Source organism: Danio rerio, chromosome 2 (assembly GCF_052040795.2).
Source record: "Danio rerio strain M-AB ecotype USA chromosome 2, GRCz13ab, whole genome shotgun sequence".
NCBI lineage: Eukaryota > Metazoa > Chordata > Actinopteri > Cypriniformes > Danionidae > Danio > Danio rerio.
Genome location: NC_141022.1, coordinates 5,329,206 through 5,354,081, shown reverse-complemented (window position 1 = coordinate 5,354,081; position 24,876 = coordinate 5,329,206). Strand labels below are relative to the sequence as shown.

At 39.7% G+C, this 24,876-nt stretch overlaps 1 long non-coding RNA gene across 1 annotated transcript; it reads left to right on the top strand.

Annotated features, from left to right (window-relative positions):
- The first annotated feature begins 3,504 nt into the window (after window positions 1-3,504).
- LOC147836991 (uncharacterized) lies at window positions 3,505-7,261 on the top strand. The gene is made up of 3 exons (XR_015478156.1): window positions 3,505-6,060; window positions 6,182-6,685; window positions 6,776-7,261. It is a non-coding gene; the product is annotated as an uncharacterized LOC147836991 (long non-coding RNA).
- Window positions 7,262-24,876: the final 17,615 nt, after the last annotated feature.

Sequence of the window (24,876 nt, the reverse complement as noted above, 5' to 3'; positions counted from 1 at the left end):
AAGATGTAGGTGGGACTGATGTGGCAATCCCATTAGCCATTTACGAAATAGAAAAAAAAATGTAATACGCTTTTAATTTCAACGATTTTATAGCTCTGCAGTGGCTTGATTTAAGCTGAAATTGTTTGACATTTCTCTTTGAATGCTACAACCAAATCCAGGTGAATAATATAGAAAAAGAAGCAGAGGGGGTAATCATGCCTTGCTCCCTGGATGATTGCTTTTGCATGCGGCGTAACAACTCCTATCAACATCCAATGGCGATTGATTGCGAAATTGCATTTTGAAAACATAACTTTGCGTATTGATTCGCTAAGTGTCAGGCGCAATGATTAGCTCTGTGAGCCCGGAGGCTAATGGATTATGATTTATACCTCAAAACACTATCAGAGTTTACCCTCAGTTTATCACGAGGCTGACAATGGGTAGATAATTTGTCAATGCTTTCGTAAAGCGCCAGACGTTTTCAGCCTGAATATCTGGCTCCAAGAATACAGATACCACGCTGTTCCTTGCTGCACTGTTGCATTTACATAAGCTGCGGTTTGATGAATGATGGTGCGGTGGCCTGATGACCCAGTCCAATACAGAGCCCTATTATATTTAAAGGAGAGTGCTACATGTCTAGATCTGCACCCCTGGGATCTGAGGTACACACAGAGCTGGGAAATCAGTCAAAACATCTCCCTAAACCAATGAGATCATTTAGAAAGTGTCCTATTTCTCTTTGTCAAAAGCAGTTTCTCCTCTTCATTATGTTGTTTTATTCAGGTTATCTAGATAAGTGGTTGTGTTCATGTTTTATTTCTAAGTATCATCTTGTAGTTAAGCTGTATGGAGCCAGATTGGTATCAAAAATAATACATTTAAGAAATAAGGTCCCACTTTATATTAAGTGTCCTTAACTACTATGTACTTACATCAAAAAATAAATACAATGTTCTTACTGTGTTTATAATGTATTTGAGAACACGTGGTGCTTTTGAGTTGGGATAGAGGTTGGGTTATGGACAGGTTTGGTGGCATGGGTAGGTTTAAGGGTGGGTTAAGGTGTGAGGGATGGTCAACAGTGTATTTACAAATGTAATTACAAAAGTTAATTACAGAAGTAATTACATACCTGTATTTAATCAAACATAAGTACACAGTAAATACATGTTCTTACACAACAAGTACATTGTAACAAACTATTAGTTTCTATGTAAGTACATATTAGTTAAGGGGCACTTAATATAAAGTGGGACCAGAAATAAAATTGATAAATGCACTGGACTTATTCACATTTACCGAACCCCCCCCCCAAACAAAAAAAATATAATAATAATACAACAAACAATTTGTGAATTCACAAGTAAAAATTATAAATACTTTTACCAAATGAATTAGATTTGTGTAATTCGTGTTTTGTATGAATTGGAGCCTAGGCTGGTTTAAGCTAGACATAGCTGGTTGACCAGGCTGGTTTTTTGAGTGATTTTGGCCATTTCCAGGCTGGTTTCCAGCCATTTCTTGCCTGGTCTTAGCTGGTCAGGCTGAGATGACCAGCTAAAACCAGCTTGACCAGCCTGGCTGGGAGCCCAGCCAAAATCAGCTATGTCCAGCTTAAACCAGGCTGGTCAAGCTGGTTTTAGCTGGTCATTTTCCAGCTAAGAACTGGCTGGAAATGGCTGGAAACCAGCCTGGAAATGGCCAAAACCCCTCTAAAACCAGCCTGGTCAACCAGCTAAAACCAGCCAAGCAGCCTAGGCTGGTTTAAGCTGGATTTTTCAGCAGGGTTTTAATCCAGTAAATTATGTTAACCTGCTACTTTTGTCCTACCTTCTGTCACATTATGTATTTTTGAATCATGTTTTGAATTCACCAACTGAATTCGAGTATTTAACGAATTGTGTTTTGAACTTATGAATTGTATTTTGTAAATATAAATTGCGTTGTGGATGTATATGAATTATATTTTGTAAATGTATTATTTTTGAGACTGATCTGGCTCCATGAAGCTGCGCTCGTTTGCATAGTTTTGCATGGTGCGCGTACATCCCTGTTTGACTTGTGGCATTCCCTCCAGCTCATGAAGGTTATAGCAGAATAAGGTTAGCTGACAGAAACTGTGCTTAACATGCTGCAGCCATACAGTAAAGATACTCTAAGCATGCCTGACAAGCCCAAGACAAGCTAACCATATCCTTTCCTATCTCTCCCACACCTGCCCACAGCTGCGAGCTTCAGCACATTCTTATTCGTATTCCACACACTAGCACACGATACTCGGGCTGCATATTCCCATGAAAATTCATGCGGTGGCTCTAGTGGGCCTGTGATCATTCCGGTCGGTCTAGGAGATGTCATCCGACAGATGCCTTTTACATCATATGAGGGAAACCACCTGTTAAACATTTATGGCTTGAGCTTCGTGCCTGGAATTCTGGCCAATTAGATGCAAAAAAAATAAAAGTATTTCAATTCACATAAAATAAAAAAGAGAATAGACACAGTTGATATACATTGAATTCAGTTATGTGGAGCATAAGAGCGATAATGCAAAAAGATGAAGTCATTATGCATTTATCGGAGCTGATGTTCAGTCGAATGCCAAGACTGGCTTGTCTTTTTCTTCCAAGATCCAGCAGGATCATGGGTTTGTAGGATAACTGTGAACAACACATTGTCACTCCTGACTCGTACAATATAATGTTGGAAAAAGAAATCTCTATAAATCTTTAACTTGTGGGAGAAGATTGTTTTCATCCATTGTAGAACTCAAGATATTAATATTGGGAGAAAATTTTCCAACATGCCCTATTTGTAAAAGCACTTTAACTATTAGATTGTGTTGGGTTTAATTCTGTGTGGAATAAATTTTATTCAGTTCTATAATTAAAGCAATTTTAAGTTAAATTAAACACAATTTTGAGTTTGTAGCAAAAAAATTATTGTAAAAATGTAATAAAATCTACATCTGGATACACTTTTTCTATCACCATCGACAATAGCTCTAGAAGCTGGCATGGTGTGAAACTCAAACTCAAGCTGCAGTCACACTAGAGTGTGATAATGCGAAATTCTGTCGTGCGGGGCTGCGAAAAGGTGCAGGAATAAACAAGATTTTAAAAAGCGAGCAATTGCTCCATGTTTTACATTTGTGTCCAAAGAGGTCATGTTTTGATCCTCGGTTGGTCTCACGCAGTCAAGTGATGCGTTTTCACAGGTCAGAGTTCACCAAGTTTGAACTTTGCACCGCAGCAACCTGCGAAACTTGACGTATGACCCTGCGTTTACGGTCTGACGCATTCGTGTGCGTATGACTGTAAGTCTATGGGAGGAAAAGCCCAGTGTGACCGCAGCTTAACACTCCTTACCAGTGCTTAATTTGTAAATTGCGAGGTCCCGGAACAGTTTAGGGCAGGGGTGGCCAACCCTGTTCCTGGAGAGCCACCTTGCTGCAGATTTCAGCTGTGAGGAGGGGGATCAATAAAATGAGGTGCTGGATCAGATTTCAGAGGTGCTGGATCAGGATCCGGCTTGTTCCGGCACAAATTATGCTTGGCTCTCGAATCATCACATACTGACATATCTGCCAACACTCCTGGAAAACTCACATAATTCCAACAACTCTTACCCCCTTAGGTTCTCAAATTTGGTACAGTACCCTAACCCCACCAGGTGTCCTGGAATTTCAAAGACAAAGTTGGCATGTGGGGCGATGCAGTGGCACAGTAGGTATTGCTGTTGCCTCACAGCAAGAAGGTTGACAGTTCGAGCCTCGGCTGGGTCAATTGGCATTTCTGTGTGGAGTTTGCATGTTCTTCTCGTTTTGGCGTGGGTTTCCTTCAGGTGCTCCGTTTTCCCCCACACAGGTGAATTGGGTAGGCTAAATTGTCTGTAGTGTATGTCCTGGTCCTCCAGGTTGGGGGTTAAGTGTTGGGCTAACGACTTACCTCATAAAAACTATAGATGTTACGAAACACCAACATGGTGCGGCTGGAAATCAACTTTGAAATAAATGGCCCTGGGAGTAAGAATAATTTTAGTTTTCCTGCTTGCTTTTCTAGTTCACTACTTAGGGCGTACTCACACTATGCTATTCAATCAGTGCCCAGACCCATTTCCTGGATCGTTTGAGAAGTGTGAGTGTGCTGAATCGGGCTCAGGCACGGTTCACTGATTGTGGTTTACTTGCGGCTTTGGCGCGGTACGCTTGTGTGTGAGTGCAAAACGTGCCTGAGCCTGGAACTGAAAGTGAGACGTGACTTTTAAGGGACCGTTTTAATATGGATTATTTAATCATTCTTACTGTTCAGTGAACGCAGACTGTCGTAGTTTATTAAAGACGCAAACCCCTCACTGCACCACAGATGCACACCTTCAGCAAACCTCCTAATTCTTGCAGCACAAGGACTTTGACTGTTTATGGGCGTCAAAAGTGGTGGATCTGTTCGGTGAAAAATTTGACTGCGTATCACTGCATACCAAACGACTTTAACGATATAGCTAAAGAAATGTCCACTGCTCTGAGCGAGAGCACTTACTGAACAGCGCAGCGTCGATGACGTAAGCGTGCCCAGGCCCGAATGTAATGTGAGTGCGGGCCATCGGGGGAGATGTGAAGGTGGACAAGCGTGCTTTGGCCCGGTTCAAGGCAACTGTACATAGTGTGAGTACGACCTAAGTCTAGTTGCTTTTTAATTAGTACCTACACATTCTGTTTTTTCTCTGATTACAGTTCACCATGTCTTCCTCAGGTCAGTGTCTGTTACCATTTATGTTTGTGTTGAATTGATTGACCGTTATCCCTCTGTTGAAACATTTCTTCTTTCTTGCCATTGATTAACCCTCTGTCAGGAGATCAGCAAGAGGCCATATTTGGGAATTTATCAGTTTAGTGTACACAGCTTGTTTTCCTGGACACTCACAATTCTTTTTTTCTACACTATACCTAGCAAATCCACCAAGGCAGATCTTCTAGTGGACAGTCCAAGGAGGGATTTTGACATGTTTCTGGAATGGCTGTTGATCTGCATGGTCGAGGACGGCATCACCACCCCCACTCTCTTGACTTGCAGCCAGGCCAGTCACAGCCAACACACTTTACAAAGCAATTGGCTGTGCCTACTGCGGATGAGCCTGCTGTGATGTCAGTACAAGAGGGAATAACCACTATGCTGACATCGCTCTGGAGCCTAAGCCAAACAGATTTCCTGATCAGGTGCGTGAGTCAGAAACACCAACCTTTACAGATATAGTGCTTGTGAAGTTTCAGTGTATTGAATAGAGCTCTGTACACACACTCCCATCACTGAGACGGGACTGCAGCTGGCCTCTGTAGCATTCTTTGAAGGTTTAGGACAGAGGTCACCATATTCAGATCTAGAGAGCCAGTGTCCAGCAGATTTTAGCTCCTACCTTAATCAACCACAATCTAAACAAGCTATTCAAGGTCTTGCTAGGTATACTTGAAACTTCCAGACAGGTATGTTAAGGCAAGTTATAGCTATAGTAAAGTTTGCAGGACACTGACCTTCCAGGACCAAGTTTGCTGACCCTTGATCTCTAAATCAACTTTCTTCACAATTTCTATCCAGCCCCCAGTCACCTGCATCTCTGCTGATTTGGTCGACCTTGAAACCCAAACAGTTGCCTTCCAGGCTACTTCTCCCAACTTTTTTATTCTAGCTAGATCCCTGACCCAGTCTCTGCTGGCTTCCATCACACCCTCAGTTCCATCCGGTTTTGCAGATTCAGTCAAGGTCTGTTAGTTCCCTGCAACATCTTGGGATGAGACATCACCCTTAACTCCACTTTGGCCCTCTGACCCATCTGCACCATGCACCCTCATACACTGCAAAAAATGCTTTTCTTACTTAGATTTTTTGTCTTGTTTCTAGTCCAAATATCTAAATACTCCTAAATCAAGAAGAATTTTCTAGACAAGCAAAACATATTGTCTTGTTTTGAGAAATAATATGCCAAGATTAAGTGAGTTTTTCCTTAAAACAAGCAAAATAGTCTGCCAATGCAGTAAGCAAAATAATCTTACGTCAAAAGAAAAAACAAGATTATTTTGCTTACCCCATTGGCAGACTATTTTGCTTGTTTTAAGGAAAAACTCGTTTAATCTTGGCACATTATTTCTCAAAACAAAACGATATGTTTTGCTTGTCTAGAAAATTCTTCTTGATATAAGATATTTTAGATATTTGCACTAGAAATAAGTCAAAAAATCTAAGCAAGACAAGCATTTTTTGCAGTGTATTCACCATATACAATCATCCTATTGACTCAACAAGGCTGTGCCTTGGTAAGTAGTTGGCGTGCTTTGGCATATAATATAGGCCTGGCATTGCAGACAGCATTTAAGGCTTAGATACACTTTTTTCGCTCTTCATTTTAAGGGAAAAAAATAGTTAGAAAATGCTGAGAAATAGTATACTTGTTTTGCACACTTCAACATCTGCTGCTCTCTCAAAACAACAATGATGGCTGTGAGAGAAAAACTGTTTTTTAAACATCTGGCAAACAGCCTTCTCTGTGTTTTCTGACATGCAATAGACTGAAGGTGCCTAAACTCTGTCCTGGAGGGCCGGTGTCCAGCAAAGTTTAGTTCCAACCCCAATCAGACACACCCGGGTCAGCTAATTAAGCTATTACAAGGCTCTCTAGAAACATCCTTGCAGGTGTGTTGGGGCAGGTTGGAGCTAAAATCTTCAGGACACCAGCCCTCCAGGACCAAGTTTGGACACCCCTGCCATAGATAGACAAAGAATGGAATAATGTTTAGAACTTTAAGATAATGTAATATTGAGATATTATAAGATCAGTCAGTGAAAGTTTCTAGTCAGACATGCAATTTAGCCTGGGATTAGGCTACAGCCTTGTCTGTGAAACCAGGAAATAATGTTTAAATCAGGCATTGGGCAAATCTTGTCCTGGAGAGCCTCGATACTTTAGAATTGATAAGGAACCCTGGGCCTGGTTTTTCAAAAGGTTTAATTCGGATAAAATTGATCCGGATTTGGTAATCCTGTTTTAGCAATCCGTGATCTCGTAATCCAGCTTACTTTGAGCCAGTTTTTCAAAGCAGCATCGCATTGGATCAATCTGATTCGGATAGGAACTTTTCAGGATCACTAAATCTGGATTACCAGTGCTCAATCAGGATAGGAAATCACAATCACAACTATGCTACGTAAAGAGCAACAAGTAGAATAGCCAGTATGGGGTCAATACAACTTTATTTTTATTTAAAATGAAAACACACACATTTGAAAAAAAAAACTAAAAACAAGAAAAACCCCAGTCCATCCTTGTACAGCAATCCGCTCATCTGAGACCTACAACACAAACACTGTACATTGAGGTTATTAAGTTTCAAAAGTAGATGTATTGAATTAAAAAGCCTTAATGTCAAAACCTCCACAATAATTTCAGTCTTCCTCATCTGATGTGGAGAGAGCAGCTTGTCTGAGCGTAGCCTTTAGGAGTCAGATCTCAAGTCTGGCTTTGGTTTGCTGCAGTTTGGTCAGAGTCAGTTGTTCCTCTGCCAGACGAAGCTGTGCTTCTGCAGTTTCAGTCTCTTTTTGCAATTGTTGAAAAGGATTTCAAAAATCAGTCATTGCCATTCTTTGCCTTTTTAAATATTCTAAAAACTTAAAAATTTTCATTGTGATGAATATATATATCAATTAGTGACAGAATAAAATGTATTGTTTTTGGTCAATTTTGACAGCTATTTGGGGGATTATTTTATGAGGCCAAACTCTTCCTACTTTGCTGTAGGACTATACTGAAAGGCTGAATACGTTGAAGCCTACCTAATCACTATAGCCTGATGGTAGAACAAATACAATTAAAACCTTATGAATAAATATATCTGAAAACCCCAAACTAAAGGTTTGATCCAGATCAAAACCAAGATTGGATTACTGGATCTAATCTAATTATTTAATCAATTTTAATTTTAACTCTAATGAATTTAATTACTTGAATCTATTTAAATTGTTTAAAATCCTTAATCTTTTGTAGTGCATAGACAATAAAGGTTAAATCCTTTATTATCTAATTGTAAGTCAAGCATGGCTTGTCAAGTGCAAGCTTCGGTAGAAATGTAAAATAGAATTATACTGCAAAATTTCTCAAATTAAAAAAAAAACTGAGAAAATACAATGAAAAATTAATACTCTGCTTATTTGACTTTATACCTTGAGTTGCAATTCCCAATTTTTGACTCCATTCATTGATTGATTTTATTTAATATGCAATCTTCTTGACTATTGAAACTATCGTTATCTTAAAATATAATTATTCTGTTAAATATATTTGACTAAACAACAATGCATATATATATTTTTTTTTTAAGTAATTTTTTTTTCAAACTGCAAGCTCAGTGACTCTTAAATTTGTACAGTAGTAGTACAGTAAGTAAAGTAAAGCAGGTGGGTAATCATATCAGTCAGGGCATGTAAGACAAGACAGAGGCTGTTGTTGTGAAAGGTGACTGATTTAATAGTATGGGGGATGAGGTGATCTCTGACAGGTGTGCTAATTAAAGAATTGGGTGCAGGTGTGGATCCAGGGGAATCCTGGGTGATGGAGTTCTTAATAAAAGATGATGACTGAGCTAGTGAGAGGGCTGGCAAAAGGGTTCTGCTATAAATAAATTAAAAAAAGATCTTGAGTCTGTTATTTTTAATACATTTTTTTTATTAAGGTCCATCAAATACCTTAATAAGGCACTTTCATACAAAAACAACAACTTAAGTTCTCAAATTCCAGTTGATCACAGATGTTTACAGCCAATTCAATGTAGTTCAAAGTGATCCAATGTATAATCAAAGTCCACGCTTTTGGGGGCAAGTGTATTTAGTGTATAAATATAACAAGACTGTTTCTAATAAAATGTTGTTAACCTTCCCTAGGTGTATGTGTAGAGAGTTATATTACTGGTGCTTGGGACCGGTGCAGTGCTTTGAAACTGTAGAAATGTGTGTAATCGATGCCTCTAATCTCTCGTAATACACTTTACTAACCCACAAAGGTGTTTAAACCTTTAATGTTTGAAGCAATCATGTGGGTATTACACGCCTTATTCTGCAATATGGAAGTGCACTCATTTTGCGATTTTATTTTAAAACTTTTTATTCAGTCGCATAGGGGAGAAATAACTGTGTAAGAAACGGTAGTAAGATACTGAGCAAGAAACGGCAGAAAACGGTCAAACTACCTGCTCTACATACAAGTCTTTGCTTGAATATATACATTATAAAACCCAAAAAGCTAAGGTAACTCAAACCGTTTCAAGAAACCGATTGTAACAAACCATTTAAAATCAAAAACTAATCCTAATGAGTACTGTGAACTGTAAACAAAGCAATTTGAGCACAGTAAAACCTTAAAAATGAAGAGAACTCAAACCAACTGAGTACTGTAAAACCCAATGGGTTAAGGCAACCCGTTTGAGGAAACCAATGCAACAAACCATTTAAGTTAAAAGTAAGTAATTGAATAAGACCAGAAGTCTTGAGCCAAAAAGACTCAAATGGCTGCACCTGCACATACCTGAAGAATAAAGTCAATAGGCAAAAATGAAGCATCGAACATCACTCATCATGTGATTACAAAAACAAAATTAAAATACTAAACAGTACATAAAAGGTTTTATTTTCTGATTTTAACCATTTTTTTTTTATTTAAAGACGTCTCTTAATTTTCATTTTCAAATCTCTTAACTGCAGACTAACTTCATTCATCAACACTCCACATCAACCTACTCCTCAAAAACGTCCAGCAGGTCCTCAGAAGAGATCCCAAGGCAAGCTGAGAAACCTTCAGCATGTCCTGGGTCTTTCCCAGGGCTTTCTTCCAGTGGGACGAGCCTGGAACACCTTTTCAAGTAGGCATCCTGGAGCCTCTTAGTAATTTTGCAATGTGCTACTGCTATGGTCGGTCAAGCAAATGTGTTTACTTTGCGTCTATTTAATGTTATTGTAAAGCGAATTTATTTCAATATTGATGTCTAGAACTCTTTCCCCAAACTCCCCGCTGTCCTGTATCTTGCAGTCTCATTGGCTGTAGGTCATCGCCAATGTGTTTTTCAGTCAGAACTCATTTCACACAGAATGATGACAGGTCCATGTCAAATATATCACAGATTCTCTCTGATTGCCTCTTTGATTATTCACACTGTATGAATGTCGCTCACGTGAACAAGCACTGATTTGCTTGTGATTTCGGGCATTCGTCAGCAATTTCAGAAAACCTGTCAGTGAGTAGAAATCACGGTTTAAATTGTGCAGTGTGAACTCACCAAAAGGGTCCATCCTGTGATTGAAGCTAACTTCTGTCGCTTGTATCCTTGGTCTTGTCTTTTCGGTCGTGGCCCAAAGCTCATCAGCATAGGTGATAACATGAACATAGATTGGCTGCTAAATGAAGGTCTTTGTCTTTAGGACACCTTTTATTCACCACAAACTGGCCGCATCGCTGCTGCCCCGATCCTTCTGTTGATCTCACACAGATTTCCACTCACTGAAAGGTTTGCTGACGAATGCCCGAAATCACAAGCAAACCAGTGCTCGTTCATGTGAGCGAAATTCATACAGTGTGAATGATCAAAGAGGCAATCAGAGAGAATCTGTGATATATTTGACATGGACCTGTCATCATTCTGTGTGAAATGAGTTCTGACTGAAAAAAACATTGGCAAAGACCTACAGCCAATGACACTGCAAGTTACAGGACAGCGGGGAGTTTGGGGGAGGAGTTCTAGACATCAATATCAGAATAAATTCGCTTTGCAATAACATTAAATAGACGCAAAGTAAACACATTTGCTTGACCGACCATAGCAGTAGCACATTGCAGAATTTCTCATCGAGGCTCCAGGATGCCATTCCTCCACCCGAAGACACTTGAATGTTTGAATATACTCTGTCCCAGGTTGAGGAGTTCATTGTAACCTCTCTCCATAATCTTGTTTAAAAAGTCAGTACTTTGTTGTGTATACGATTTTCTACAAATTGTCCGCTTCAAAATGTAGCTTGCCAACTAGTTTACTAGAAGTGGAATGAATAGCTCTCCCCATGCAAAAGTCTACTATGGTCAGTAGGCCACCCCCAATCATGCAAATGTCCTGAAAACTAATACCATGAGTTATCTTCCTCAAAAGAAAGAAACATCGAGCAATTTGTATCAAGAAAAGGGTGAGTAAACTCACAATTTTAAGTTTTGGGTTTGGGTGAACTCTCCCTTTATGACACCGAAAACTGTCTGACTTAAGCAGGGGTCACCAAACTTGTTCTTGGAGGGCCAGTGTCCAGCAGATTTTAGCTCCAACCCTAATCAAACACACCTGAACAAGCTAATCAAGGTCTTACTTGGTATACTTGAAACATCCAGGCAGGTGTGTTGAGGCAAGTTGGAGCTAAACCCTGCAGGGACACCGGCCCTCCAGGACCGAGATTGGTGACCCCTGGACTTAAGCCTAGTTCACACTACAGGATTTTAAACATCAGCAGATCGCTGTGCCGTTCACACTACATGACTTGACTTTGTGTCTTTTAATCGCTGTGGCGTTCACACTACGCAACACTACGTGAATGATCCACGAAGAGGGGGGTCACACACTACATGATCTGACAACAACTCATTTTCCAACAGCTCATTCAAGCTACCAAACCACAGCCAATGAAATTTTGAGGGAGTGGTCAGAAATAGCTGAACACTATTGGCTGCTTGTGTGCTGATTACATCACTGACAGCGTTTCAAGCATTCGAGGAAGCATTTAAAAACATCGTCAAATCAGCTGATGCATCAGCGGATTAATCACTCATCTGCAAGGTTCGAGTGGATAGATACACAGAGAGTTTTTAATTTTTGTAATTTTATAACTCTTTGAAATAAAACTAACATATCTATAACACCCTGCCACTTTCTAACTATCAGTGTATTTCTTTCTGACATTGTTATTTATTTATTTTTAATTACAAAACAGTAAAGAACTGAGCATTTCTGCCTTAAATTACCATATTGGTCAAAATGACTGCATGCATGTCTGATACTTTTCGCTGTGACTTTAAATATGTGTGCATTTTTTTTGCCTGGCAACTTCCTGCTAACATAAACAAAACTTTCTGATGGCAAAAACATCAATTTACTTCAGATATCTTTCAAAACAGCATATTCTGTGCTGTGAAATAGCTCCTGTTTAAAAGTGAAAACGAAAGCCAAGACCTTTGCGTGTTCTAGTATCTTTACTACATATTTATAGGCTGTATTACCAAAAAAGAGCGCCGTGCACCCGCAGATTTCTTTCCGATCACAGCCCGATCCGTCGGCGAGCTCGTTAACTTCCAAATCAGGCTCAAATCAGGCTTAAAATCCTGTAGTGTGAACTAGGCTTTATAAAACATCTTGAAAGCAAAAGGTTTTGTCCGCAAAGCAATTATCGGATCTAAATACTCCCCCTAGATTCTTGCCCACAAACTGTAATAGTCAGCAAAGTCTATTGTTGTTTTGCTGGCAATATTTGTTTTATTTTTACCATTCTTTATCAGTAAAACCCATCTTAGGTCCCAAACAGGGTACAATATGACTCAACTGAGCATTTGCAGCATAATGATACCCTTGGGTGCAGCTTTTGTGCTTGTTACAGAAAGGTATGGTTATGTTTGTGTGACGGCCTTGGACACCAGCAGTTCCTGAATGGCAGGCAGCCATAAATTCCAGGATTATGAACCTCACAGTGCTTATTTTTGGTGGCATTAAAATCACAAAGGTGCTGATGCAGGTCTGTTTAAATTGCACATTTCGCAGTTATCCTTTTAAACAACATCTTGTCTCTGTCCGTGAATTTTTGTTAAGGTTTGTATTTATCATTGTTTGTTAGTAATTATTGTTACTGATAGACCGGACATTCTTGTGCCAAAGTCACACAGGTAAAGTGTTCTGGTCTTTTCTCACATTTTCTTAAACTTAGACACTATTATGTAGACCAGTGGTTCTCAAACTTTTTTTCCTCAAGTACCACCTCAGAAAAAAATTGTCTCTCCAAGTACCACCAAAATGAGCAGTTTTGAAATACAGTAAAGTAGTAGGCCCAGTAAAGCAGCTACAACTCTGCAAAGTAAAAAAAAAACGTGGCAGATTACCTCAGAAATATAGGCTATATGTCATTTATGGCATATTATATACATCATTTTTGTTAAATTTTGAAATGTGTGTAGCATATACATGACATATTTCATTCCTCCGCGTACCACTAGAAGGAAGTCTGCGTACCACAAGTGGTACACGAACCACAGTTTGAGAACCACTGATGTAGACATTACTTGGACCGGGTTGGACCCCCTTTTGCTTTCAGAACTGCCTTAATCCTTTGTGGCATAGATTTAAAAAGTTACTGGAAATACTCCTCAGAGATTTTGGTCCATATTCAGATGAATCTCCAAAGGCTCCATGTTATCAGAGATGGTTGAACGCGTTCCTTTATGTCATTCAAATGGAACAACTACATCTTCTGAAACCACATGGGAACCTATCTTAAGACTTGGGAGTCTGGCATTTTAAGTTTGGAAATTCTCATCTTTATTTCTAACCTATATATTCATGTCACTGGCTTTGTAAAAATATGAGTATTGTCACAGAGACGATCCCTCCTTTAATTTTGTTTATCTGTTATATTTGTTTATTTTGTAATCCGTCAATTATTTTTTTACTATTTTTATCTTATCTTTATTGATAATTCATTCATTCATTTTCTTGTTGGCTCAGTCCCCTTATTAATCCGTGGTCACCACAGTGGAACGAACCTCCAACTTAAGTTTTTTTTCTGCAGCGGATGCCCTTCCAGCCACAACCCATCTCTGGGAAACATCCACAAACACATTCACACACACACTCATACACTATGGACAATTTAGCCTACCCAATTCACCTGTACCGCATGTCTTTGGACTGTTGGGGAAACCGGAGCACCCTGAGCAAACCCACGCAAACGCAGGGAGAACATGCAAACTCCACGCAGAAACACCAACTGAGCCGAGGTTCGAACCAGCGATCTTCTTGCTGTGAGGCGACAGCACTACCTACTGCACCACTGCCTCGCCTTTCGATTATTTATATGTTTGTTTATTTATTTAATTTTTTAAAGTTATGCACACATTCTGAATATGTCCCACTAATATACGTATATTGCAGACGTTGCAGGCATATCACAGTAATTTTTCCAGAAATTATTCACTATTTCCTTGGGGAGTGCACAAATTAATTGGGGAATGCTATGACCAGGGTTTTGCGAAGGGTCAATTGTTGCAGCTGGATGATTTCAAGTAAAGGACATGGATGTTGACTAGTGCACCTTATATATGCAAAGATCTACTGAGGGGAGACATACAGTAGGATAGGATATACACTAGAACCTTGTTGGGTAGGGAAACTTGAAACATACAGTATGTGGTTTGTGCCCTACTAGTAGCATATTCAATTCAGCCTCCAGGGTGAACCGCTCAAGGTCATTGTCAAAAGTAAAGGATATGTTGGCTCCCTGCGGGGAAAGAGGTGAGAAGGTTGTTGAAACACAGCATGAGAGTGTTAATACTGTGTGCTCCACCTCCGTTTATGAAGTGTACTGCCAGTTTTGTCCTTACAAACTGTCTGATTCTTGCTTCTGTCTTGTGACAGGAGGTCCATGATCAGATCTTGAAAGCTACTTGCTATAAAGCAAGTAATAAAAGTACAAAAATGAGGTCCCAGGTATGTGTTTTGGTTTTGAAATGTTGGATATTTGACACTCAAATGGTTCTAATACAAAAACCTAATGTAGTAAAGACAAATGGACACAAATATCACACTTTAATAGATGCTGACATAATGCATCATATGAACACATCTAAACTGAAGGTTGCCTACTTCTGTCTGGTTAATTAGCTGAATTACAGATGTTGCATTACCGGCCACTTTATTAGGTACACCTTACAAGTACCCGGTTGGACCCTTTTGCCTCCAGAACTGCCTTAATCCTCTGAGGCATAGATTCAACAAAGTACTGGAAATATTCCTCAGAGATTTTGCTCCATATCAACAAGATAGCATCACGCGGTCTGGCTATTCTCCTCTGACATCAACAAGGCAATTGCGCCCACAGAACTGGCGCTCACTGGATATTTTCTCTTATTCAGACCATTCTCTGTAAACCCTAGAGATGGTTGTGTGTGAAAATCCCAGTAGATCCGCAGTTTCTGAAATACTCAGACCTGTCCGTCTGGCACCAACAACCATGCCACATTCAAAGTCACTGAAATCACCTTTCACCAGGGAGATGGATTATATAATTTATACAAGTTAAACGTCATTGAATACATAAGAAGTCCATATAAAGATAGCTGTATGTGTGTGTTTGTTGCAGGTACAGTAGTGCACTTCTAGAGCACTTCAAAAAAGGTCCAACAAGAAGAAAGCTATTCAACAAAAACACCAGGGGCCTCATGTATCAACGCTGCGTACGCACAAAAACTTTGCGTACGCCAGGTTTCACGCTCAGAATCGCTCACGTTTGGATTTACTAACGATGAACTGAATGTGGAAATGTGCGCACCTCCACGCCAGCTTTATGGCTGGCGTACGCACATTTTTTGTGCGTGTCTGTTTTATTTCCATTGGCGACTCCTCGAGGCAGTTGTGTTAAATTCCTCTCTACAAAGTGTCTGAGCCTCGCAATGGCAGCTGTATGAGACTGGTTCATCTAGCACAGGGGTCTCAAACTCATTTTACCTGGGGGCCGCAGGAGGCAAAGTCTGGGTGAGGCTGGGCCGCATAAGGGATTTCACAAAAAAAAGTCCTCAAATGTCATTATTAACAGTTTTAATTATTTCTTCTGAACATGAAGTGTCCTGAACATTAATAGAACATTGAGTGAAGATTATGAACAGTTCTTCTGAACATGGCATCTTTTGCCTACTTCTTGCTGCCAGAGACTTGACAGCGCTTCTTCCCACAAATCTGAACCACATTTGGCTTTAGAGCGGAAGTAGTTGAGACCCTCAGTATGGCTTGAAGATGATCATCATTAAGTCATTAATAAGTCAAAGTAACCTGTACTTTGACTTATTGAAGTCCTAGGGAAAAAAGTGGGGGAACTCACTCAAAACTTCCATTCCCTCACCTAAAAAATGAGGGATAATGTATGTATAAATAAAACACCCCCCCCCCACTCCAGTCACATCAGTCTGTACCAGTCTGTATCTACCTATAATATATATAAGATGCAGGCTGTAGCTAGGTAGGTGGCAGGCTGCAGATAGGTAGCTAAGTGGCAGGCAGGGGCGGGAACAGCTTACCTTGGTTCTGGCCGGCGCGAGTTCCCTCCTAACACTTCCCGCCTGTCACAGCGTCTAACAAAGGGGCGGGGTGCGTGGTGACGTCACCGGCATCCCCGCCCCTTTGTTTACATGGCAGGCGGGGAATGCCAGTGACCGCTGTGTACGGATAGAATCAGCGGAGCGGGGAGCGCTCTCTCTCCCCGCTCCGCTGATTCTGTCAGTGAACAGCAGTCGGCGCGGGCCACAAAATATTGCACTGAGGGCCGCAAATGGCCCGCGGGCCGTGAGTTTGAGACCCCTGATCTAGCAGGTATATAAGGTTTCCATACCATACAGTTGACCAGCTAAACATTAAAGCGCAATTTGCAGCGGTCGCCTGTTTTCCCAATGTAATCTGAGCTATCTACTTTACGCACATTGCTATAAAGACACTATCTGAAGATGAATTTGCATGCGTGAATCAGAAACATTTCCATTCCATAAATGTGCAAATAAAATATTATTCACAGACTTATTAATGATTCCTACTTGTCTTTCTCGTTATAAATAGTTGACAAAATCTGATATGTAGCGGGCGAAAAAAGAAGAAAGAGTTCATCAGACGCTGGATTCGAACCGAGTTCATGCTCGAACATGTCAAAACATGTTGACATGCGTCTTACGAGCTGCGCCACTGAGACTGTTCTGAGTACTGCAACATTTTACACCTATAAACCACACTATTTATTTTTTAATTCACTCAGTGCGGTGTTCAGACCCAACGGTTAACCGCATCAGCTAAACTCTCCCACTCTATTTTTTTCTTTTGTTGTTAATTCCGGAGAACAAACTTGCAAATAACACCACTTTCCTCCGGTCTACCTCCGAAAGCAGCACCTCCAATTCACATTCTGTTCAAAGCTTCTCTTTTTGCTTGCTTTTGCCTTTGCTTTTTCGTTGGGTTTTGCCAAAGTAGAGTCATTAGCATATTCATACGGGGGAGGAGGCAGGGAGGGGTTTTGTGCTCGTGCATGTTGCGCTCAGTTTCACGTTCATTCGGATGTACAAAAGAATATGCGTGAGACTCGGCGTACGCAGTGTTTCATACATCTGAATTTTTTTCTGCGTACGCACATTTACAGCTTTGTGCGTACGCAACGTTTTAGTAAGATTTCCACGCAAGTCTTCGTACATAAGGCTCCAGGATTCATAACTCCATGTAAATGTAAGGTGTCTTGGACATGTTGAAAGATTACTACTGAAACGGCTGAAGATTACAGCATACGGAAACTAGTAGGAAGCGTGAGGTTGGTTACAAACCCATCCATTCTGCTGCTACCGATGACTGACAAATGGGAGGTTTTATGGTTCCTCAGACCAATGGAACAGAGGAGATTGGAATCCACAGACACACTAGAATGAAGTGAGTTTAATAAAAGACTGGATGATTTAATTGTGATTGGGACCACACAAATATTGTAAGCTTATACACTGGGAGTGGGCTAGTTCAGTCCTTTAATGTCCTCCAAGAGACCTCAACACATGATGGAATATGATCTCCACGGTCTCAAAGGATTTGGGCAAGTCATGGAGTGATACGGTCCACCACCACCAAGATTCAAGGGAGTCATCAAGGAACCTTGGACATGGCAGATTGAATTCAACCTGTCCTTGTAGGAAATGATAAAGCTGTTCGCTGGCCTGAGTGTACTCACAAAGATGGACAATGGGCTCTGTGGGGGAGTATGTGACGGGATCATCTTATGAATGTAACCCCATGAAATACTAGGCAGGACATGAATTCAACTTTAACCTTCTGTGTTTAAATGCACTGAGGCTGCATTTTGATAATAAAGGTGCCTTAAAATGTATTGATTCATTATGTTAACAATATGATTTATTTAGTTCTCTATTTATTTCTTTATTTAATACATTGTACTATATTGTAGAGCTGTAATCAGGCCATAAAAGTTAGGTCCGATAAGACTCGAGCCCGACAGAATTCGGCCTGAGCCTGATAAGTACATTTTGATTGATGTCTTTTTTAAAAGCCGGATCCTGTTTACAGCGAAATGCAAATGTGCACATGCACACAGCTCTTTTGCCTTTTTTTTTTCAAGAAAGAGTCGTCGTTTATGTGTTTTAACATAGGAGGCAGTCCCTTAATAATGTCTCTGGGGGCCCCCTAAATGTATGGGCCCTTAGAATCATCCTAACCCTCCCCCACCCAGCAACGCCCATGTATAGGCCACTTGGAAAAAAAAAAAGTCCTCTAAATAAGCACTCTAAATAGGTACATACTTATGCCGAGTTCAGACTGCATGATTTTCAAAGTACTCGTGTCTCAGATGTTTTCACACTGCATGACTATCTGGGCTAGCGGTTTGTCGCTGCTTTGTTAACACTTGCAAGATGGATCAGCGACAGGGGCTTTCACATTGCATGACTTTGAATCAAAGATAACTTCCTCCAAACTACGTCTCACAGCCAAAAACACGTAGTATATCTTTTGTTATTAACTACATAACAAGAAAGAAGCATTTAATGGGGTATAAAATCTACATATTTGCTCACCTTGGTTTGAAGGGAATTAGCAGTTTCTCCTCAACTTTCTTTTTTAACTTTATGTGAAACGTCAAACACACCGGTGTTCCTGTCAAACCTCCACTTGTTTTTCCTCCGTTTCTTGGGTCCAAATAAACCGAGCGCTTTTAACTTCTCCATCAATCTCCCGCAGGCCTGCAGGTACACACACACACACACACACAAGTGAATGCTGCTCTCTCATTGGCTGTAGGTGATTTTCAGTCAAAACTCATTTCATATGATTTGAATCGTCAGAAAGCAACTCCAAAAAGTTAGCACGCCAAATATCTCACAGGCATCGGGGACTTATTGGTGGTTCTCTCAGATCGTGTCTTTGATAGTTCATACTGTGTGATTGTCACTCACGTGCACAAGCAACGATTTGCCTGTGATTTCAGGTATTTGTTGCGTTTTCTCAAAACCTGTCACCGTGTCAAATTCGGGGCTAAAATCATGCAGTCTGAACTCGGCATTAGCCTTTAAATTGGCCAACACACCAATAAAAATGAGTCTTTCTTAACAAATTAAAATGAATTATAAATTATGACTGGTATTTGGCAATAACGAAATTAAGATAAAGGCTCTGTGAGATTTGTTCTTCACAATCTAGCATTAAGGCGACAGTGATGATGATTTAAAAACCGGTTTCCCCCACAGTCCAAAGACATGCGGTACAGGTGAATTGGGTAGGCTAAATTTTTTATAGTGTATAAATGTGTCTGTGTGGATGTTTCCCAGAGATGGGTTGCGGCTGGAAGGGCATCCGCTGCGTAAAACCTTGCTGGATAAGTTGGCGGTTCATTCCGCTGTGGCGACCCCGGATTAATAAAGGGACTAAGCCGACAAGAAAATGAATGAATGAATGAATGAATGAATTTAAAAGTCCCTCACTCGCCAAGATTAGGCTTCCTTTTGTGGAGGAACATGATTTAATCCACTGTAAATGGCTTTAGCGCAGTACTGCGCTCACTGAGCAGCACTGAACACCCTTTCACTGCTGCTGCTACCTGGCTGGGATGCATACTGTTCCGGATAATTTAGCATGTTTTGGGTAAGATTCAGTGGCGTAGCGCAAAATGGAGGAATTATTGACGGGGCCCCTTGTGAAAAGGGCAAATTATACAGTAAAGGTTGTGTGGGCCGTCATAAACTGAAGAGCGAAAGGGGGTGGGTGGGTATGATGAGGTTGAGCGAGAAGAGGGTTGCATTGCCAACCCAACACAATGGGCAGCACATTGAACACATTTTATAAGTGGTCAAAAACTTGTAAATAACTCATGAAAGAATAAAGTTACGTTAAAACCAAACAAACCATTGTTTTTCTTGTGAAATTCCCAATAAGTTTGATGTCAAATGACCCTCTTCCTATTGAAAAAAACAAAAGTTGGATCCAAGATGTCCAACTTTAAAAAGGCGACCATGGTCACCACCCTTCTTGAAAAGTTTGCCCCCTCACAAATACTAATGTGCCACAAACAGGACGTTAATATCACCAACCATTCCCATTTTATTAAGGTGTAACCATATAAATGGCCCACCCTGTACTTAAAGGTGCACATTTAGCCAATTAGTTAGTTAGAAAAGTTCTGACTCTGGCTAGACTCTCCATGAATCAGCTTCGATGACTTGAATACAAACAACTATTATTGGATTCAAAATATTGTAAATATTTAATCAGTTTCTTCATCCTCTCAGGACTGAATCAATGACTTTGGCATTGCGAGTGCAAACAATTGATTTTACATGTCATTACAAGGCTCTATTGTCAGCAGTCAATGCAAATTTAACTGCAGCACAGTATTCATGTGTTACATTTTCAATTGGCAGAAATCCTAAATTTTGTTTCAGTTTTAGCCAGAGCATTATTAATTCAGTGAACAAATCCATACGTACAAATTGAACAGGATTTTGACATGGGTAGAAAAATACAGAACGCTGTGCAGTCATATATATTACATGCTGCTCTTGTTGTCCATCATGTTGAACTTGCGTTAAAAGCTTGAATGTTTTAACAAGCCTCTCGATGTGCCGGCATGCAGTATACAAGGCAGCAGAAACATTTAAGAGGCTCTTTAATAGACCTGTTTCACATTACAACGCTTCACTGACAACAGTCAATTAAAATTCAAGCAGTTTGCAGAATACGATTTTTTTACGTGGTCCATTGTGTGTAACAGTGTAATTGTAAATGTCTTGTAGAGTCATTAAAACAATCAGTCACATTTAATTAATTTACAAGATTATGTGAAATGAGATACAAATTGTGAAGGCTTCTTCTCATGCAGCGCAGATTTTAATCTGCCTTTGCCAACCTGATTTCATCAAGTAGGACATGATACTGGATTAACATCTATGTTGTTCCTAGAACCTGGAATAAGCCAATCAGAAGTAAGGGATTCGTTTACCGTTTATGTTAAGTTTAGACTTGCGGTTAGGTTTTTGCACTTCTACATGATTGTTATCCACTTATTATTGTGATTTGAGAATAATTTACAGGTATGGTTGGGTTTAGAGGTAAGGAATAGGTATGGATTACATTTCCCAATAAAAATGGTGCTCCTGGATCAACATATTTTTAATCCAGGATCGCATCATACTTGGAAAAATCATGATGTCTCACAGCCTGTGACACAAATCCAGTTGCAGTTTTTGTAGGCTGTGTAATGGTTAAGGTAAAAATAACTGCATCTTTGAGTGGATCTACAGTGTAACTGTTGTCCAGGTGTGTAGAGAATTAGAAATACTGAAATTTCTGCAAGTGAGTAGTTTTTCTCAGGAACTGTACTTTAGTACTTTTTATTCCTAGAACTGCTCGATCTTGCAGATTCGCACTCTATAACATCAGAAAGATCCGACCCTTCCTATCTGAACATGCAGCTCAACTCCTTGTTCAAGCTCTTGTTCTCTCCAGACTGGATTACTGCAACTCTCTACTAGCTGGGCTTCCAGCTAGCTCTATCAAACCTCTTCAGCTGCTCCAGAACGCAGCAGCACGAGTGGTCTTTAATGAACCTAAAAGAGCACATGTCACTTTGCTGCTCATCCGTTTGCACTGGCTGCCAGTTGCTACTCGCATCAAATTCAAAGCTCTGATGTTTGCCTACAAACCCACCTCTGGCTTTGCTCCTTCTTATCTGCTCTCACTACTGCCGATTTATGTGCCTTTCAGAAACTTGTGTTCAGTGAATGAACGTCGCCTCGTGGTTCCACTTTCCCGATCTCTCACATTCAATCTGCCCAATTGGTGGAATAATCTCCTTAACTGCATCAGAACGGCAGAGTCACTCGGTGTCTCCAAGAAATGACTAAAAACTCAACTATTTAGTCTCTACTTTCCTTCCTAATCTGCAATTGCCTCTCTGGCTACATCACTAACTGTACTCAAAAAACAACAACAACAACAACAACAACAACTTACATTACTAACCCTTTCCTTCTTAGACTTTACACACCTGAACCTTACCTACTGCACTTATTCATTGTTGCTCTTATAGCTGTGTAATTTGCTTCCTTGTCCTCATTTGTAAGTCGCTTTGGATAAAAGCATCTGCTAAATGACTAAGTGTAAATGTAAATATAGTAGTTTAAAAATGTGAAAAACTTGATTTGTAGTTTGAAAAGTTGAAAAATCTCACAACAAAGTTGCTAAATTGGCACACAAACATTTCGCCTATTAAGGGTTATTTTTGGAATGTAACTTCCATGAATAACGAGGGACCACTGTAACTAAAAGCACTACAGAATGTTACGTTTTCAAACACATGCACTGTTTTTAGTATCAGTGCTGCACGAGCTGTTATTGTGATGCCACCAGCTGGACACTTGTCTGTTGTTTGTCAGTGTTCAAAGCAGTGTTGCCAATTTAGCAATTTTGTTAGCAATTTTTCGTACTACGAATCATTTAGTTAAGCCTAATACTCATTACTCACCACCTTTGAGTACTTTTAGAAAGGCTACTTTTTTACCAGTGGTGTAAAGTAACTAATTACAAATAATCAGATTACTGTAATTGAGTCGTTTTTCTCAGGAATTGTAATTTAGTAAGTAGTTTTAAACACATGTACTTTTACTTTCCCTTGAGTACATTTTTACTGCAGTATCAGCACCTTTAGTCCACTACTTTCCTTCAACCTGCAGTCACTACTTTATTTTTTTCTTGTCTATAGAGATTAGAAAAATCAGTCATGTGATCCCTGTACAATCAAATCGCACAAAGAAGGTAAATCACATCATAATGAACTACCTCTAGCAAGGCCGGATTAACCAATGGGCCTTATGAGCACAGTCCCAGGGGCCCATGTGCACTTGGGGCCCCTGTGTGGGGAGGAAAAAAAAGCTAATTTCGGAGTGTCTTTTTAGGCTAAGTGCAAATAGTACACCTAGTCGAATAAGCTGTTCAACGGTTCATCAATGCCTGATCGACAGAGACAGCATGACTACAGAGCAAAGCAGGATTGCAGTGTGAGTGGGGTACCTCGTAAAGTGCACAGCATTATCTTTACACACATTCGATCATCAACCCCGTTCAAATCCACCATCTGCTGAACTCATGCTATTTTTTCCTCTCAGCATTACAAGTCAGATTGGAAATATATTTATTTTAAATAAGAAAGAAACATAAAAAAATAATGCAACTGTGATATAAAGTCACAAGTGCCTCGTGGGTATCTAATAATGTTTAACGTTAGCCTATTTCCTATGTGTAACAGCATCTAAATAGTGATTATATTCTATAAAGTTATTTTCCACCTGGTGTTAAATGTTAGCAACATTAGGTTTGTAATCAAGTTGATCTATGCTGATTGAGTAATCTTTATCACGAGCAGAGCAGAGAAAATACAGGGAGAGGAGGAGAGAGACAGTAAATCATTAATAAGTGTGTATTATGAAAGACTCGGATACATAGAACTGGATTGGAGAGGCATTGTGTGTTAAATGCCATGGCAATAATATGCTTTATAAGTTTGTAAAAGTTATACATCATCTTTACGCACATTCGTATCATCTTTACACACATTCGATCATCAACCCCGTTCAAATCCACCATCTGCTGAACTCATGCTATTTTTTCTCTCCGCATTACAAGTCAGATTGGAAATATATTTATTTTAAATAAGAAAGAAACATAAAAAAAATAATGCAACTGTGATATAAAGTCACAAGTGCCTCGTGGGTATTTAATAATGTTTAACGTTAGCCTTTTTCCTATGTGTAACAGCATCTAAATAGTGATTATATTCTATAAACAGTTATTTTCCATCTGGTGTTAAATGTTAGCAACATTAGGTTTGTAGTCAAGTTGATCTATGCTGATTGAGTAATCTTTATCACGAGCAGAGTAGAGAAAATACAGGGAGAGGAGGAGAGAGACAGTAAATCATTAATAAGTGTGTATTATGAAAGACATAGAATTTGATACATAGAACTGGATTGGAGAGGCATTGTGTGTTAAATGCCATAGCAATAATATGCTTTATAAGTTTGTAAAAGTTATACATCAAAAATTCTCTTTAAAAAAACAATTATCTACTGTCCTATCAAATAAAGGTTAAAACCCCCCAAAAAAATTATTTAAAAAAAGCTACACTTTTATTCGTTGTGAATAAACGCCCTCTAGTGGCAAAAATTACACACAGTGGCTTTCAACATCAGACGTTATCAAATTTATCAGTGTTCCTTTCTCCTAGAACTTTCTGACTTTGATTTATCGCCGTGTAAATCAAAAAATGTCCACTCATCTTTTTACTGCACTGAAAAAGTATATTTGCTACACTTGTATGTAATGCACTTTGCTGTTTGCATTCTCCGTGCTCTGCAAGTTATACGCTAGATTAATGCTCTTGTTGAAAACATGATCCAAAGCTAGCTTGTTCATTTCTGGCTACAATATTATTCACCGAACGGCCATATCCACATTTTCTTTTGGTGTACATATTAAACTTCAACCTGAGTAACAGAGAACATTGGTCCAATTAGCTACACTAGCGCACAGCTGGATGT